Genomic DNA, 20,058 nt, shown 5'->3' with positions numbered 1-20,058 from the left:
TAGGAGAGAAATGTCAGAATTGTCCTGGGTGCTCCAGAACGCCTGATGGTGCTTCCAGCATGTTGGGCCTCTGTATGTGGCCACGCTGTGTAAAAGTCTCACACATGAGGTATCGCCATACTCGGGAGTAATAGCAGAATGTGTTTTGGTGTGTAATTTGTGGTATGCATATGCTGTGTGTGTGAAATAAACTAATAATATGACAATTTTGTGAAAAAAAAGGAAAAAAAATCTTTATTTTGCAAAGAATTGTCGGAAAAAATTACAACTTCAAAAAACGCATCATGCCTCTTACTAAATACCTTGGAATGTCTTCTTTCCAAAAAGGGGTCATTTGGGGGGTATTTGTACTTTTATGGCATGTTAGGGTCTCAAGAAATGAGATAGGCCATCAGGTGTGATCAATTTTCAGATATTGGCACCATAGCTTGTGGACTCTATAACTTTCACAAAGACCAAATAATATCCTCCAATTTGTACTTATTTTTACCAAAGATATGTAGTAGTATAAAAAAAAAAAAGTATAAAATTACTAATCTGCTAAATTTTATAACAGAAACAAAGAATTTTTATTTTTTTTTACAGAATTTTTGGTCTTTTTTCTTTTATAGCACAAAAAATAAAAAACCCAGTGGTGATTAAGTACCACCAAAAGAAAGCTCTATTTGTGTGAAAAAAAGGACAAAAATGTTATATGGGTACAGTGTTGCATGACTGAGTAATCGTCATTCAAAATGTGAGAGCACCAAAAGTTGAAAATTGGTCTGGTTATTAAGGGTGTTTAAGTGGCCAGTGGTCAAGTGGTTAAGCATGGAGTCGGGATGTTTTCAGTGCTAGCACCAGCCATTCACCTGACAAATCACCCCCAATGCTGAATTCCCCGTCAACACTGAGACTACATTCCCCCTAGTCCTTGGCAAAATTGTCCCTGAATGGCAGTCTGGAAATATGGTCACCCTACTGGGGGCCAAGGTGGCAATTTTCGCCCATGCCACTTGGATGCCCCATACAAAGGCCGCACCGCTTCCCTCAGATCCATCCCAAACTCAATAAGTATCCATATCGCGCTATTTTGTATAGTTTTATATACTATTTTTGTGCATGTTTGCAAAATTAAAGTGGGCCCGTCTGGGTGAAGTCCAGGGCCAAATTTTTGTCCCTGTCCAGCCCCATCCCCTCCTGTCCACATCATGCCGTGACCTTACACACTGCGGCATGATGTTGGAATTCTCTACACACGATTAGAAAAAGTCAGATCGGATTTTGTTGTCGGAAAATTTTAGATCCAGCTTTCCAACTTTTTCCTTCGGAAATTCCGACAGAAAAAGTCCGATAGAGCCCACACACGATTTTCCAACACCATAATCCGATCTGACTTTTTCCGTCTGAATTTCCGACCGTGTGTATGGGGCTTTAGTGATCAGGTGGGTTTTACTGGGTATGGATATCTCTCTAGATATAATGACACTATTATGTAAGGCAAGCATGACTACACATGCTTATACTTCTAAAGCTTTCTTTTTGTATTTGGCAGTTTTTTCTGCCCCATGCGAGATTTATTTAAATGTCTGGTATCATCTATTGTATTATCATGCTCCCTGCATCTCTTATACTGGTGATATTGAAGTAAGTCGATTTGGTAAGAAATAATACAGGATTATATAGTTAAAAAGTAAAGGTCGTAAAATGATTGTCCACAAGCCCTTTTTGTATTAATTTTTAGGCTTTATTTTTCCTGTATATCACTATATACACTTGACGCTATACCCCTCCATGCTGGAGATTCAGCATTTTGGGGTGGTTTACATTTGTTCATCTGGGCTCTTTGGGCCAGTCGGACAGACTCCTATTTCTATGTGTTTGACAATAACTGTATCTCATTCTCTGTCATTGAGGTATGACTCCATTCAGGGAACTCTTGCCAGTGGGTGGAGATACATTCATATTTATTTTCATAGTCTTTGATATGCATAGTGATTGTATTTTTTGACATGATACTATATGCACTTTTTGTAAATGGCTTTTGTTCATTCATATAGTAGCCAGAAAACCACGCTTGTTCCTGAGGCAGCCATACGGCGAAACATGCAGGACTAAAGATGTGGGAACAACTATAAGGCCGGGTTCACACCGCTGCGATGCGGGAACGCCGCAAATCCGCGGCGTTTTCCCGCATCGCATGACTCCCGCTGGCAGTTCACACTGCCCTATGCGGACGGCTGGGAGTGTCAATGATATGGTATATATAAAGCTGCGCCAACCCTCTAATAAATACAATGTGAAAAAATAAAAAATAAATAATAAAATATAAAAATAAGACTGATACAATTATGCAAAAAAAAAACTCAAATAATGTGTAAATAACAAAAAGGGCCAACAAATGGCAAAAATAGAGAAAAAAGTCCAATCTAAGAAGAGTTCATAAGTGAATCCAAATAACGGACGTTAGTGTTCTTAAATGACAGCACCACAGTGGTTCAACACTTTCCAAAGCGCGTGAAGTGCCCGTCACCATATGTTGAATGTGCTTACCAGAAAATATATGAAATGAAGCATATATGAATGGTCGGTGGATAACATCCAGGTTAACCTTCCTCAGCTGGGTCAGCACTCCATCTCTTAGCGATATTTCCAAGAAGGTAATCTGTTCAGTGGTCTCGATAAAAAGCACTCAGAGGCCCACGGAAAAGAAAGGGACTGACATAGCGTAATAACGTAGGAACAGTTTAATAAATAAAAGTATTGCACTTACAAGTACGTAGATAAAACACAGCATATAGGAGCAATGTAAAAAGCCGGCCGGCAAACAGGAGCCCGTCCTCCTCTCCTACAACATGGTGGCGTCACTGCGTGCCTTCCCAGACACGTTTCGTCATACCTGACGTTGTCAATGGGGAACTAAAGATGTGGGAACAACTATAAGGCCGGGTTCACACCGCTGCGATGCGGGAACGCCGCGAATCCGCGGCGTTTTCCCGCATCGCATGACTCCCGCCGGCAGTTCACACTGCCCTATGCGGACGGCTGGGAGTGTCAATGATATGTTAATGACACCCCCAGATCCGTCCGCATATCGCAGTGCGATCTGCCGACTCGCACAGGAATCGGATCGCATGGTGTGAACCCCCATGCGATCCGATTCTGTTGCAGACCAAAAAAAGGGTCCCGTGCGAGTTTGCTGCGGGAGCGATGCGAATTCAGCCATACTATCTGTATGGCTGAACTCGCATCGCTACGGAGATCGGAAGTGATTTGCGGTGCGAATCACATCCGGATCTCCCCCCGCAGCAGTGTGAACCCAGCCTAAGAGCTACAAAAACACGCCTTGAATGACCACAAAGTTGTCCATGTATTGTACAAATTATTTTTATATGCGTTTTTGTGACTTTAATAAACTGCGTTTTTATTGAAAATACATTATGTCATGGTACTAATTGCACCTATAAAGTCCCATCCCCTCTATTGGTATAACATTACACCCAAAAATAATGGCTCACATGGCCACAGATTAAAGATGGTGATTTGCCGGTACTGCGATTTAGAGGAGAAACCACAACTGATAACTGCAGAATGGAAATGAATGGTGTAGGGATTTAGGAGCAAGCCGTTACTGTGCACGGAATGCCGCTGTAAGCCTGGGGCTATGCCCAGCATTCAGCCAGTCTCTGGAGTGCTGGATGTGACATCCTTGACCCACAAGGGGAGCTGCTGGCTGTAAGCCTAGTGGGGCTAGAGCAAGTTGGAGTCAAAAGGAGGCTTGAGTTGTCGTCTTGACAACACATTAAGGTTGTTACCCTTTGTCAAGTCAACTTGTCAAGTATTCTCATAAATTGTATCTAGCAAGGGTGGTGAAGGCCGTATTCATAGATAATGCACAATAGGCACCTATCTACAATTCTTCACCAGAGAAGCCAGTCTGTCTCACAAGGACACAAAGAAATTGGAACTTCTGAACATCATTATTAAAATAATGATCATTATGTAGCACTATGTCTGTAGCGGCCACAGAGATTAATTAGAGCTTCCCTAAAAGTGTAAAGGCTGCCTGTCTACACAAGAAATAGTCTACTCACTCTGGCTTCAATAAACAGTCTAGGGGTTTGTCTTTTTGTAATTTACTGCTTGCAGAGCTAGTAACAGGAGAGGGACTGGGGCATAGGATATTACAAAAAAAATAGCAAACAGCAATTAGAGGACAGTCTTCTTCTGTAGTCTATTCACTCGCAGCATAAAACCATGGCGTAAGTGTTTTTTTTTACATTTGGTTACCATGTGCCAATACACAATGGCTGGTCCCTAGGGCAATCTCCAGAACTCTGTACAGTCACTGGGATCAATTTGAAATCTTTACTCACAAGTCCCCAGGACAGCTCTTTACCTTCCAGCTTTCTCAGGAATGGTCTTCCACAGAGGTGAAATGCGTGAAAATTATGTGTACTGGGTCACAGGGACACATTCTAGAGACAGTGTCAACTATTCAGGGATAAGGATGAGCTGAACACCCCTCGGTTCGGTTCGCACCAGAACTTGCGAACAGGCAAAAAATTAGTTTGAACACGCAAACACCATTAAAGTCTATGGGACACGAACAGGAAAAAGCGGCTGCATTGCACCTGTAAAGAGCCGCTTCTGTCTCTCCAGTGTGAAAGCCCAAATCCTTTCACACTGGAGCGGTGTGCTTGCAGGACATGAAAAAAACTCCTACAAGCAGCATCTTTGGAGTGGTGAAGGAGCGGAGTATACACCGCTCCTTCCCCGCTCCTGCCCATTGAAATCAATGGGGCAGCGCGGCTATGCCGCTGGTATAGCACTACTGCAGCAGCGCTTTGCCGTGGTTTTAATCCTTTTTTGGCTGCAAGCGGGGAGTAAAAGCGCCCCACTAGTAGCCGAATAGCGCTGCAAAATTGCTAAAATTAGCACCACTTTACCTCAGACGCACCCACCGCCCCAGTGTGAAAGGGGCCTTAGGTGAGCTAGTATAAATGATCACTAAAAAGAAGATTGTCCCAACAAACAGTGTCAAAATTAAACAAAAAGTTACTAGTGCAAAGGACAAAGGGCAGCTATAGATGCATGAGCTTTAATTGGTTATGCTGTAATGTGTTTTGAGATAGCATAACTGAAATATCTTCCGCAATAGTAATCTGGTAATTTAATGAATACCTTGACTGCAACACCAAGTTTATCATTTATATGTAAGAGTGCTCCTGCAGGCAGGGGATTAAACAATAGACTTAATATCAAAATAGTTTTTCCCAAGCATAGTTTATTTAGACCAGACCTGGACTGGGACAAAAAGTAGGCCTGGGCATTTTAGACTGAGCAGCCTATGACATATACGCTGGCCCCTTCCCCACTCTCCACCCTGACGGAGGTGAGGGGGACTGTCAAAGAGAATGGGGGGCCAGAGAGCACGAAGGGCTGGAGAGCATGGGGGTCAGAGAGCATGTGGGGCTAGAGAACACAGGGGAGGAGCATGGGGGACAAAGAGCACTTGAGGACTGGAGAGCAATGGGGAGGCGGAGAGCACAGGGGGTCTGGAGAGCACAGGGGGTGGAAAGCACCGGGGGGGGGGCGGGGAGAGAAGGGGGGCCAGAGAGCACTGAGAGGGCCAGAGAGCACTGGGGGGTGGAGAGCACATGATGGAGCCGGAGAGCATGAGGGGAGGGGCAAGACAGCACTGGGGGGGGCCCGAGATCATAGGGGGCCTGAGGGCTTAGGGGGCTGTAAAGCACGAGGGTGGAAGAGCATGTGGGGCCAGAGAACATGGGAGGGCATAACATGGGGGGCAAAGAGCACCTGGGAGCTAGAAAGCACTGGTGGGGTAGAGAGCCCAGGGAGGCTGTAGAGCACTGGGGGGCTGGAGAGCACAGGGGGTCGGAGAGCACTGTGGGCCAAAGAGCACTGGTGGAGCTGAGGAGAGCACTGAGGTCCTGAGAGCACGAGGTGGCTGAGACCACAAGGGGGTAGCTGAAAGAATCTGGATAGGAGGAGCGGCAGGGGCTGCTGCATATAAGAGAATCTATCTCTCTCCATTTTCCTCCTGCAGCCTCTGAATGCATGCGGGAGGTGGAAGAGGAGAAGCGGACTTTCAGAGGCTGCAGGAGGAAAATAGAGAGATTGATTCTTCTATAAACATGTGTGCCCTATGGCCAGTCCGGGCCTGATTTATACACTATGTGGGGGATTTACTAAGACTAGAGAGTGCAAAATCTGGTGCAGCTCTGCATAAGAACCAATCAGCTTCCAGGTTTTATTGTTAAAGTGTAATTGAACAAGATGAGGTAAAAAGCTAACTGGCTACCATACACAGCTGTACGAAATCCTGAATGCTCCAGTTTTAGTAAATCCCCCCTATAATAGAGATGCCTCTGCTTGAAAAACATATGGATATATAACCTGAACTTGATCTCAAATGGTTTAAATTAGAAGATCGAAGTGTTTAGGTGGTCCAAATTTATTATAATTGTTTTTGGCTTGAGAATTTTTTTTCCCCTTTACATTATTACACATCCAACAAACCATATTTTTTATTTTTTTTGTCTGTAGAATACAATTTGGGTAACAATTAATTTTAATATTTTTATACCCTTTATTTTAATTTTATTTAAATGATTGTGTTCATCATGTTTTTGGGTTTGCACAAGATATATGTATTTTTTTAAACGTAGGTGCAATTTTCTTGGTATATACATGAAATACAAAATATCTATATATTATTAATTCTATTTAGCTAAATACACTTCCAATTTCACAAATTAACATACATTTTATCAAATTTATTTTCTATGAATTCTGGATTACCCAACTAAACATTTATGACTTTTGATATAGACTATTTGATATATGGATATCGTTTTATTAACCACTTGACCCCTGGGCACTTAAACACACTTAATAATCAGACCAATTTTCAGCTTTTGGTGCACTCACATTTTGAATGACAATTACTCAGTCATGCAACACTGTACCCACATTAAATTGTTGTCCTTTTTTCACACAAATGGAGCTTTCTTTTGGTGGTATTTAATCACCGCTGAGTTTTTTATTTTTTGTGCTACAAAAGAAAAAAGACCAAAAATTCTGTAAAAAAATAAATTTTTCTTTGTTTCTGTTATAAAATTTAGCAGATTAGTAATTTTTCTTCATACATTTTGGCCAAAATTTATACTACTACATATCTTTGGTAAAAATAAGTACAAATTGGTGGATTTTATTTGGTCATTGTGAAAGTTATAGAGTCCACAAGCTATGGTAACAATATCTGAAAATCGATCACACCTGAAGTACTGACGGCCTATCTCATTTCTTGAGACCCTAACATGCCATAAAAGTACAAATACCCCCCAAATGACCCCTTTGTGGAAAGAAGACATTCCAAGGTATTTAGTAAGAGGCATGATGAGTTTTTTGAAGTTGTCATTTTTTCCCACAATTCTTTGCAAAATCAAGATTTTTTTTCCTTTTTTTTTTCACAAAATTGTCATATTATCAGGTTATTTCTCACACACAGCATATGCATACAACAAATTACACCCCAAAACACATTCTGCTATTACTCCCAAGTATGGCAATACCACATGTGTGAGACTTTTACACAGCGTGGCCACATACAGAGGTCCAACATGCAGGGAGCACCATCAGGCGTTCTGGAGCACCCAGGACAATTCTGACCTTTCTCTCTTACATGTAAAAAAATTACATAGAAACCCAAAACATTATATATGTTTTTTTTAGCAAAGACCCTAGAGAATACAATGGTGGTCATTGCAACTTTTTATCTCACACGGTATTTGCGCAGCAATTTTTCGAACGCTTTTTTTTTGGAAAAAAAAAAGTTTTGTGCTTTTAAAAAAAGAAAAACAGTAAAGTTAGCCCAATGTTTTTACATAATGTGAAAGACGAAGTTACGCCGAGTAAATAGATACCTAACATGTCACCCTTCAAAATTGCACTCGCTCGTGAAATGGCGCCAAACGTCGCTACTTAAAAATCCCCATAGGCGATGCTTTAAATTCTTTTACTGGTTACATGTTTTGAGTTACAGAGGAGGTCTAGGGCCAGAATTATTGCTCTCGCTCCAACATTCGCAGCGATACCGCACATGTGTGGTTTGAACACCGTTTTCATATGTGTGCGGGACTTACGTATGCGTTCGCTTCTGCATGCGAGCGCATGGGGACAGCCCTTTAAAAAAAAATAATAATTATTGTTCATTTTACTTTATTTATTTTAGTTTGACATTTGTTTCCCCAAAAAATTTTTTGATCACTTTTATTCCTATTACAAGGAATGTAAACATCCCTTGTAATAGGAATATGGCATGACAGGTCCTCTTTACAGTGAGATATGGGGTCAATAAGACCTCACATCTCACCTCTAGGCTGGGAAGCCTGAAATAATAATAAAAAAAGATTCTGGCTTTGATCATATTGGCAAGTCGGTAGAAGCACCGGAGGGCGGCGGGAGGGGGGGGGGGTCCCTCTTGTCTCCTATAAGAATGATCAAGCAGCGGAACAGCCGCCATGATCATTCTAAGCCCTTGTACACACGGTCGGATATTCTGACAATCAAATCCGTTGGATTTTGTCCGACGGATTTTGTCCGAAACTGTTACATACACACGGTCGGACAAAGTTGTCGGAAAATCCGATTGTACATAACGTGATGACGTTATTTCATTACGATGGGACTACATTTAGGCTAGTAGCCAATAGCTTTGGTCTAGGAATTTGATCTGAGCATGCGTGGCACTTTGTCTGTCGGAGTAGGCTACACATGATTGGAGTATGTCCGTTCGGAGCATTTTGTCGGAAAATTTTACGGACAAGTTGTAAAACTTGGTCCATCGGATACTCCGACGGAAACAGTCCGATGGAGACCACACACAGTTGGATTATCCAACAAAATGGTCCAATAGGACACATTACTTCGGAATCTCCGACCGTGTGTACAAGGGCTCATGGTGTAGGGAATCGCCAGCTGAAAAAGCTGATATCTGAATGATGCCTGTAGCTGCACCCATCATTCAGATATCCCCGCACAAAGTCAAGGACGTCATATAACGGTCAGCGGACGGGAAGTGGTTAAAATGCATTTTTTTTAACACAAAGTTGTCCATTTATACAATATTTCTAAAACATAGCATGTACATACCAAAAATGGCACCCCAAAATAGTTTCTCCTACTCCTCCTGAGTACAGCGATACCACATGTGTGAGACTTTCACAGCCTGGCCACATACAGAGGCCGAGTACAGCCAAGCATGGCCTAACATGGCCGAGCATGGCTGGGTATCACCGAGTATTGCAGGGTATCACTGAGTATGGCTGAGCATGGCCAAGTATGGCTGAGTATTGCAGAGTATCACTGAGTATGGCTGGGTATTGCAGAGTATGGCTAGGTATTGCAGGGTATCACCGTGTATGGGTGGGTATTGCAGATTATGGCTGGGTATTGCAGAGTATCACCGGGTATTGCAGGGTATGGCAATTTATGGCAGAGTATTGCAGGCTATTGCAGGCTATTGCAGAGTATTGCAGGGTATTGCAGGGTATTGCAGAGTATTGCAGGGTATTGCAGGGTATTGCAGGGTATTGCAGGGTATTGCAGGGTATTGCAGGCTATTGCAGGGTATTGCAGGGCATTGCAGGGCATTGCAGGGTATTGCAGGGTATTGCAGAGTATTGCAGGCTAGTATTGCAGAGTATTGCAGGCTATTGCAGAGTATTAGCTGGGTATTGTCAGGGCATTGCAGAGTATTGTCAGGGCATTGCAGAGTATTGGCAGGGAATTGGCAGGGAATTGAGGAGTTAATTGTCGGTGAGCAGCGCTGTGGGCACTGCAGATCCAGGCCACAGCACTGCTGATACCGATCTTTCCCCCTCCGCTGTACCAATCGGTACAGAGACGGGAGGGAGGAACCGGCGTCAAAACATGACGCTGGTTTGTTTACAAGTGATCACTCCGTCATTTGACAGAGTGACCACGTGGTAAATGTCCGCGATGAGCGATCCGTGATGTTCACAAGTGATCGCTCTGTCATTTGGTAAACGGCCGTGATGAGCAGCCGTTTACCATGATCCGTGATGCGCCGGGTCCTGTGGACCCAGCGGTCATGGATGCTCTTGAGTGGGCACCCCCATATGACGGCCTCCCAGAGTTAAGCAACCGCCCTGTAGCTGTTATTTGGCTATGGGCCGGTTGTTAACTAGTTAAAGTGGTGTTGCACATAAAAAAAAAAATTCACTAAAATTCCTAAGAATTTTTTTTATTTTTAACTCACCTCTAAATGCCTGTTGCTAGGGAGTCCCTCGTAGTCTGCCTCCTTCAGTGCCTGGGCTCTTGAGGTCACTTCCCCTCAGTGCTGGAAGGGCTCAGCTCTGCCCCCTCCCTCCTGTCAATCATCTGGGACACATGACAGGTCCCAGGTGACTTTGTGGCTAATCACGGTGCATGGCGCCTCTTGTGCATGTTTGTGCATGTTTAGTCCACAGTTAGAATGCCGCGCCACCGAATAGAGGGGGAAAGAGCGGGGCTGCGTTCCCCCGCATCGCTGGACCCTGGGACAGGCAAGTGTCTGATTATTAAAAGTCAGCAGCTGCAGTATTTGTAGCTGCTGACTTGAAATTTTTTTTTTTTAGGGGAACTCGTCTTTAAGGTATAATGTCTTGCCCAGTTAGTGGGGGTTACTAACAACTGATCCCATCCACCACGATCATTTGTTTAGTTAAGTATAGGCAGTATTGGTGATGCACGGTCGGTAGTGTAGCAATATCTTTTAGTCTCAACTGTGCATCAGGCAATGATTTTAGGCTTGTGGCCACCTGTGGGATGTTTGAAGCTAGATTCAGTGGGGGGGGGGGGGGCAGTTTGCCCCCTCTGTTCTGTCCTGGCTCTCTGCCTCGTGGCACCATTGCTACTAGTTACAATCTAAGTGGAGGATCTATGCCTCTGCAACTTCTCTTGAATGAGGAAAAAAGTGCATAAACAGGCCTAAAATAAATGGTTTCTATGCACTCTTGAGGAGAGGGAAAAAGCTCTGTTAAGAGTCCATTAAAAAGGTTTATTTATGCACTTGAAGACGCATTAGCAGGCACAAAATAAATGGCTGCTATGCACGTATTACAACTAGCCGCATCCTAAACAACCTTAAACAGCTATGTTTTTGAAGTTATAATGAAAAAGATTGGAGTGCTGATGATGCTGTATTTAAAGGGTAACTCCACTTATGTGGCGAAAAAAATAGCAAATAAAGAAAAATGTATATAGCGTGTACAATTGCGACACAAGTCATATTGTAATTAAATGTTATTAAAAATTACCTTTCCTTTTCAATCTGCAGCTCTGTAATTTTCTGAAAATGCAATATGGCTACCTGGAGGTATTCTGTACACAGAATGTGTCCTGAACACCCCCAGAGACATCGTTTCCTGCTTGTGTGATTAGCTTACCAATTTTCCCAGAAGTTTGCCTAGATACAAGTCAGATTTCAGGCATCACCTAGAACATAAACATACTTTTTGGTGAGATACTACCAATAGAAACACTTCTAAAGGGATGCAGGCCCAGCAGCTTTCCACATTAGAGCACCTTCCAGGTGTACAGCTGATTGATAATTATGAAACCACTCCCATTAGACTTACTGAGAACAGGTGCACAGACAAACACACAGGGATTTCTTTAGAATAACAAAAGGTAGGAATCTGCAACAAAGTTTGCAACTTCGGTTGTTCGCTCGTTCACTGAATACCGAACATTATGGGAAGTTTGTGGGAAATTGGAGTGACTGTGGAACACCCCATAATGAACGGCGAGACCGTCAATGCACTGCGAGATTGCAGTGCATTGATGGCTGCTGATTGGCCAAAAGCATGCACCTGACCTGCATGCTGGGAAATGCATGATTGGCAGGGTGCCTTTGGCCAATCATGGCTCAGGGGACTGAGTCCACACCCCACACTATATTAGACTGCTTACATAGCGGCCATACATAGTTTTATCAATGAGAGCAGCAAAATGACATTTGTAAAGGAAAAAATGTAATTTAAAACTGCTTACGGCTGTAATGTATTCTCAAATCTTGGCAATATACATAAAAATCATTGAACAAACAGTATGGGTCCCCCTCCCCCAGTCCATTACCAGGCCCTTTTTGTTTGGTATGGATATTAAGGGAACCCTGTGCCAAAATAAAAATAAATGGCATGGAGCCCCCCCAAAATCCATACCAGGCTCTTCAGGTCTGATATGGATTTTAAGGGGAACCCTGTGTCAAAAAAAATACCCTATCCTTATCCGAACACGCAACCTGGCAGGCCGCATGAAAAGAGGGAGGCGAAAGAGTGCCCCCCTCCTGGACTGTCCCAGGCCACATGCCCTCAGCATGGGAAGGGTGTTTTGGGCTCCTGATGACCCGAGAAAACAAAAAATGGAAAAACTCTGCCTCGATGGTAGGTGTCCCGCAACTGAAGGCTTTTTGCAATGACAGCTGTATATAGTGGGGCCACCCAGTGATGTAAATGAGTGACCCCACTCCCTCTGATGTTATGTGACATCCCATGATGTCAGAAGGGGTGGGGTCACGCGTTTACGTTACCGGGTGGTCCCACCCTCAGCTATATAAAAGCTGTCATTGCAAAAAGCCTGAAGTCACGGGACGTCTGACATCGAGGCAGAGTTTTTCCATTTTTTTTCTGGGTCATGGGCTCTTGGATCGAAGATGAATGGACATCGTTGGGCCTTTTTAAAAAAAAAAAAAAAAATTTAATAAAGGACTTGTCCCAAACTGTCTACTGTCATTTTTACCATTTTGACAATTTTTGTTGGTGAATGTGTAGGGGTACAATTTACCCAATACCCATTCACATGGGGGGTGGATCTGGGGGTCCCCTTATTAAAGGGGGCTTCCAGATTACGATATGCCCCCTACCCGCAGACACCCACAACCACCGGACAAGGGTTGTGGGGAAGAGGCTCTTGTCCCCATCAACATGGGGACAAGGTGTTTTGGGGGGACCCCAAAACACCCTCCCCATGTTGAGGGCATGTGGCCTGATACAGTTCAGGAGGGGGGGCACTCTTTCATCCCCCCTTTTCCTGTGGCCTGCCAGGTTTGCGTGCTCGGATAAGGATCTGGTATTAATGTTGAAGGGGCCCCCACGGAATTTTTTTTTTATTTAGTACAAGGTTTCCCTTAAAATCCATACCAGTTGTGGGCGATAGAGAGTTCAAGGTAGCAGCATATGCGGATGATATTTTGTTGTCATTACAGTCCCCGCGCACTTCCCTGCCTAATCTTCTCAGTGATTTGAAACAGTTCGGGGAATTATCAAACTTAAAGATTAATTACTCGAAATCATACGCCCTTAACGTCTCACTTCCTCCACAAGAAGCTATTCACTGTCAGGACTCCTTCCCATTTAGATGGCAGAAGGATAGCATCCCTTATCTGGGTATCCAAATCACAAAGAAAATATCAGAGTTATACAAACAAAACTTTCTACCCGCGCTCTCCAAAATTCAAACAGAACTAACAGACTGGGCCAACTTAAATGTCTCCTGGTTCTGCAGGGCGGCTTTGGTAAAGATGATGGTCCTCCCCCGGCTCTTATACCTGATGCAAACGATCCCGATTCACCTCCCTCCCTCCTTTTTTGCAACGTATAAAAAGTCCTGCACCACTTTTATTTGGAAGAACTCGACCCCGCGTATCAAATATTCCCGCCTAACTCGGGTTAAAACAGGGGGAGGGATTGGCCTCCCTGACCTTTCCAAATACCATTTAGCTTGCCACCTAATCAGGGTGCTAGACTGGTGGATCCACAAGGCCAGAAAGGCTTGGATTACTTTGGAGCAGCATTTTACTAATGGAGTGCTTCACTCCATTCCGTGGATTACCCCGCACCATTGGAACCAGTCCATTAAAACACACCCTTTTATCTTTCCTTCCCTGGTGGCCTTTAACCAAGCTTTGCGTCTCTACAAAGTATCCTCACGACCAGAACCTATGAACCCCTTGCGCAACAACCCAGAGTTCAGCCCGGGAGAAGGCACTGCGTTCTCAAGCAGAGAGTGGCCACATACGGAGGTACTAGCACACCACTTCTTCTACAAAAATAGACCACGTTCATATGAAAACCTAGCGGCACTTTCCCCGACTCAAAGCTTCCCCTTCTGGTCGTATAGACAATTGAGACATTTCCTCGCCTCGGAAAACCCATCCACCACGTGGTGTAGACAACTTCTTCCATTTGAACGCCTTTGTACAAGCGACACCCCTTTGCGACACTTAATATCGAGCATATATGTACTTCTACATGATGAGCCGGACCAGACACTGACGACACCCACGCGTAGCTCCTGGGAAAAAGACTTGCAGATCAACCTTACCAGTGAACAGTGGGAGGACATATTTACTTACGTCCATAAAGGTTCGATGAACGTAGCAATCCAAGAAAATGGATATAAGATCGCCACTAAATGGTACCGGACCCCTGCTAGATTACACAAATTCTCCCCTACGATTCCCAACACATGCTGGAGATGCCAGACAGCAATAGTTTCAATGATTCATATATGGTGGGAATTCCCCTTAATACAACCCTTCTGGCAGGAAGTCCACTCCATTATCGCACAGGTCACCACCTACACCTTAAACTATAACCCTGCACAATATCTCCTCCACCTTACGACTCTACCTAAACGGACCTACCTCAAATCATTAGCCATGCATATGGTTAACGCAGCCAGGCTGTGTATTCCCACACACTGGCGATCTACTGATATTCCCTCCATTCGGGAATGGCTGACCAGAGTCGCTAGGATAGAGGAGATGGAAGAGCTGATATATACCACACAAGACCGGCTACAGAAATTCTCGACTATCTGGGCATGTTGGAAACATTTTCAAACCACAGATAAATATAAGACATTCTTTCCCCCACACTTATAAAACAAAAAGGCGCAAGGTCGGCGGGGGCTGGGGGGACACCCACCCGCCCCTTCTTCTTTCCCCCCTATACCCTTACTTTCTATTTCCCTTTACCCCCCTTCCCTCAATCTTTTACCCCCTCACATTCACCCAACCAGATGTTGACTCCCCCATAGAACATTTACCCAACCGTTAATTCTGTAGGGCTGCAACAAGGCAGCCGTTTGCTATCCCACTCAGTCACAAGTGTCAGGAACTACATCACCCTAAGCACCCTAGTTGGACTGGAGGATACAGGTCCTGCAGGCTAGGCACTCAGGCCCAGCACTACCTGGCACGACTTGAGTAAGCCTCTTCAAAAGATAGGATCATATTAGTTATACGTTTGTTGACAAGTTATACCACTGTTCTACTAGTCACGACCACTGCAGCAGTGTAATAGTGCTTTCTGTACTGCGAGTGGATAGATTTGTGGCAGCACTTTTTGTTTATGATGATTCTCTGACTTGCACGTTTGTATGCTTTGAATCTTTCAATAAAATCTTTTATGGAAAAAAAAAAATCCATACCAGACCTGAGGGGTCTGGTATTGATTTTGGGGGGATGCCCATGGCATTTTTCTTTTTTTTTTTTTATTTCAGCGCAGGGTTGCTCTTAGAATCCATACCTGAAGGGCTTGGTAACGATTTTGGGGAGATCTCATGCAATTTTGGTTTCATTTTGGTGTGGGGTTCCCCTTAATGTTCATACCAGACCCAAAAGGCCTGGTAATGGACTGGGAGGGGAATTCATGCCTTATTTTCAATGATTTTTAGCTATATTGCCAGGATCTGACAATTCATTACAGCCGGGAGCAGTTTTAAATGACATTTTTTCCTTTAGAAATGTCATTTTGCTGTACTACTGTTCTAAACACAGGAAAGATGCACTACTTTACAGGCATACTAAGGATATCCCTAGGCATGATATTTAAAGGAATATTTCATTTTTATTGTTTCACTTTAAGCATTATTAAAATCACTGCTCCTGAAAAAAGGGCAGTTTTTTAAACTTTTTTTTTGCATTGATACATGTCCCCTGGGGCAGGACCCAGGTCCCCAATAATTTGCATAAAAGCCTGAGCACATTTGATTTTTCATGTTCGTGTCCCATAGACTTTAACAGTGTGCACACATATATTTTGCCTGTTTGCAAGTTCTAGGGTAAACCGAACCGTGGGGGTGTTCAGCACATCCCTATTAAAATCCTTGCTATGTACATAGATCACCCAGGGGGGAATGTTTTGTTCTCCACAAAAGTAGAGTTAGGCCGCGTACACACGGGCGGACTGTCTGACGGACAGTCCGCTCGTGTGTGGGCTTCAGCGGACTTTTTCAGCGGACAGTCTGGCGGACTAAGTCTTTCGGAATTTCCGTAATATTGTCCGTCCAAACTTGGTTTCAGCGGACAGTCCGCTCGTGAGTAGGCAAGTTGGACGGACTAAGTATGGCGCATGCTCAGAAAGGATTTACACGGCCGAAGGTTGCATTGCAGTGTATTGGACGTCGTATTTCTAGTCCCGTCGTACGTGCTGTACACGTCATCGCGCAAGCTTTCAGCGGACTGTCTGTTCATCGTGTGTGGTCAAGTCCGTTCATTCAAAAGTAGGACGGACTGTCTGTCGGATTGTCTGACGGACTTAGTTGGCCAGACAGTCCGCCCATGTGTACGCGGCCTTACACTTTAAGTGCTAGTTCACACCAGCTGCAGTTCTGTGCGCTTTTTTTCTGCACTAAAAATGCATGCACAGTGTTTTCCATGTATTCCAATGGCTCTAGTTCACACCAGTGCAGTCAGTTCCATTCAGTTTCCAGTCAGTTTCCGGTGCAGAAAAAAAAAGTAGAGCATGCTGCCTTTTTTTCTGCACAGAACTGTACTGGAACATAGCAAAAATTGTATCAAAAATGCACTGGAACTACGTGTGGTGTGAACTGTAAGCAAAAAGTGATCTGGAGCATATCCGGAGTGCATTTTTGTGGTGTGAACTGGCTATAAGACAAGTGATAATGTGAAAGTTAATACTAATACACATGCTAAATATCTGAATGTGGTGCCACATTCCTTTGCGAGGGATGTGACTCTCAAACACACAAAGTTTGCCCCATGGCTGCGACAAACTTCCCTAGAGGTGAATAAAAACCTTGATCACAGGTTCACCTAATATTTTCTATTGAAAACTGCAGATTTAATAAGAGTGAAAACTAATTTTGGAATGTTATTAACATGTTAAAGCTAATGTGAGATTTTAATGACTGTGCTTATGAGTTTTTCAGCTATAATCACAGTAATCAATATAATGAAAATTATAATAAGATTTATTAGACTTTGGCAAATCTAGCCGATAGTCTTTCAGAACATATGAATTTAACAAGATTTACAATACACTCTACAAATAAATCATACATAAAATATGCATAAAAGTGGCCAGTGCACACTAAAGTTGTATGCCACTCACCATTCATCCCTGTGTTTGAAATCAATACATCTCATTTAAATAAATACATAAATAACATATAATTTTTTTAAATAAGTGCTTGCTGGAAATGATTTGTAACTGGCTCATAAAGCTTACGGTGGTTCTAATCATTAAAATAAGGGCCTAATAATAAAACAAAATTGTTGTTTGAATGTCTCAAGGATTCACACAGCTATAAACGAATAACCCCTGTATTTCGCCTATTATTAACGATGCAATGATGCCATTTTTTTTTTACAACGAGTACAAGTACTGATGCTTTTTTTTTAGTACTTGCTGATACCAATTACTGATACCTACCACAACTGTTTTGTTTTAACTTCAGCTGTCAGCAATGGTACAAAGCATTGAAAAGTTATTTACAAATGAAATTAATAGATTTTTTTTTTATTTAGCGTTTTTTTCAATGTGAAATGTGTAAATATATGTTAATATATATGTGTAAAAATATTCACTAACAAAGCAAACAAAAAAAAAGTTTTCATTGCTTATCGTTTATAAAATAGAGGTGAACAAAAGAAAAAAAAAGCAGGAAAATAATAATTAAATGGAGGAGAATAGGAAGTTCATTAAGGCTGATTAGAGTAAATTATGGGTTATTAAGGGGTTCAACAGAGAAACATTTGTTCATCCCTTTAATCTGCAGATGAATAAACAGAGATATACAAAAAGAAACAATGTTTATTTTTATTTTAATGTTTCAGGGCTGAGCAATGTTGTTAATAAACATTGCCGGCTGCTTTTCCTTTTTGACAGCTCCAATTACCGGACTTCTTTAACACTGGGGAGACCCACTGACAGCTTAAAGAACTGAGCCTGAACGTATCGGTTTCAGGTATTGTAAAGTAGTGATACTTGTGCAAATACTCGGTATCAGCCCCAATACTGATACTAATATCGGTGCAATCCTACCTATTATGTTTATTTCCTATGCTGGTCAGTTCCATTTAGTGGCCATAATGTAGTATTTTCCTGAAAATTCTCAATCAGCAAAATCCTGCATTATGGCTACTAGATGGAACTGACCAGCATAGGAAATAAACATAACAGGCACAGCAGTCATTTTTAAAAAAACAATAAACCACTATAAGACAATCACCTGAGCATTTAATATTCCAGATATTTATAAAAAGGTGATAGTTTGTAGACGACAGTTCTATAGAAGTATGCATACAATAAATATGTTATACTCATTTTTTGTGCTAAGAAAGATGTTTTAACTGGGTAAAATAATTGTCTTTGCCTAGGGTCTCAAACCTTTTAGCCCTTGTACACACGGTCGGACATTCCGACAGAAAATGTCCGATCGGACCGTGTTGTCGGATAATCCGACCGTGTGTGGGCTCCATCAGACTGTTTCCATCAGAATATCCGACCGACAAAGTTTTAGAGCTGGGCTATAAAATTTTCCGACAACATGATCCGATCGGACTTTGATCCGATCGTTTGTATAGAATTCCGATCGGACAAAGTGCCACGCATGCTCAGATCAAATTCCTAGACCAAAGCTATTGGCTACTAGCCCAGAACGTAGTCCCGTCATAACGAAATAACAGCATCACGTTCTGAACGATCGGATTTTCCGACAACTTTGTTCGACCGTGTGTATGCAATACCAGTTTCGGACAAAATCAGACGGATTTGGTTGTTGGAATGTCCGAACATGTGTACAAAGGCTTAGTATGAGAGACAAAAAAAATCCCCATCAGAGTAACCCTTACATCAGTCTTCACTTCAGAGACCCACATTACGTATTGAAGCATTGACCATAGGCAGGCTCTGCTGACCATAACATAATCCTCAATTGAGTGCATAAAGGATACACCTCTGTCCTTAGTTACAGGGCAGAAAAAATCATAACAGGCCGGATGTGACCTGCATAGCTTGGAGACTCCAGGTCCAGGCTAAATAAAAAAAGCCATCTGAAGTGAAAACACAAACATGAGCTAAAAAAATAATAAAGAAGCTCTTAACCGTAAAAGTAGTTCACTCAAGGACCAAGCCTCTTTCTGAGATTTGGTGTTTACAAGTTAAAAACATTTTTTTCTGCTAGAAAATTGCTTAGAACCCCCAAACAATATATATATTTTTTCTAACACCCTAGACAATAAAATGGCGGTTGTTGCAATGCTTTCTGTCACACCATATTTGTGCAGTGGTCTTATAAGTACCCTTTTTTTGGAAAAAATACACTTTTTTGAATTAAAAAATAAGACAACATTAAAGTTAGCCCATTGTTTTTATATTGTGAAAGATAATGTTATGCCAAGTAAATTGATACCCAACATGTCACGCTTCAAAATTGCGCCCGCCTGTGGAATGGCGACAAACTTTTACCCTTAAAAATCTCCATAGGTGAGGCTTAAAAAATTCTACATGTTGCATGTTTTAGAGTTACAGAGGAGGTCTAGGGCTAGAATTATTGTTCTCACCATTTTCATATGCGGGTGCTGCTCATGTGTACGTTCGCTTCTATTTAAAAAAAAAAAATGGTGTCACTTTTATTCCTATTACAAGGAATGTAAACATCCCTTGTAATAAAAAAAAGCATGACAGGACTTCTTAAATATGAAATCTGGGGACAAAAGGACCTCAGATCTCATATTTACAT

Source organism: Lithobates pipiens, unplaced genomic scaffold, assembly GCF_037356315.1.
Source record: "Lithobates pipiens isolate NorthernLeopardFrog02 unplaced genomic scaffold, aLitPip1_a1.2 Scaffold_13, whole genome shotgun sequence".
In the NCBI taxonomy this organism is placed as follows: domain Eukaryota; kingdom Metazoa; phylum Chordata; class Amphibia; order Anura; family Ranidae; genus Lithobates; species Lithobates pipiens.
This window is presented reverse-complemented; position numbering follows the sequence as displayed.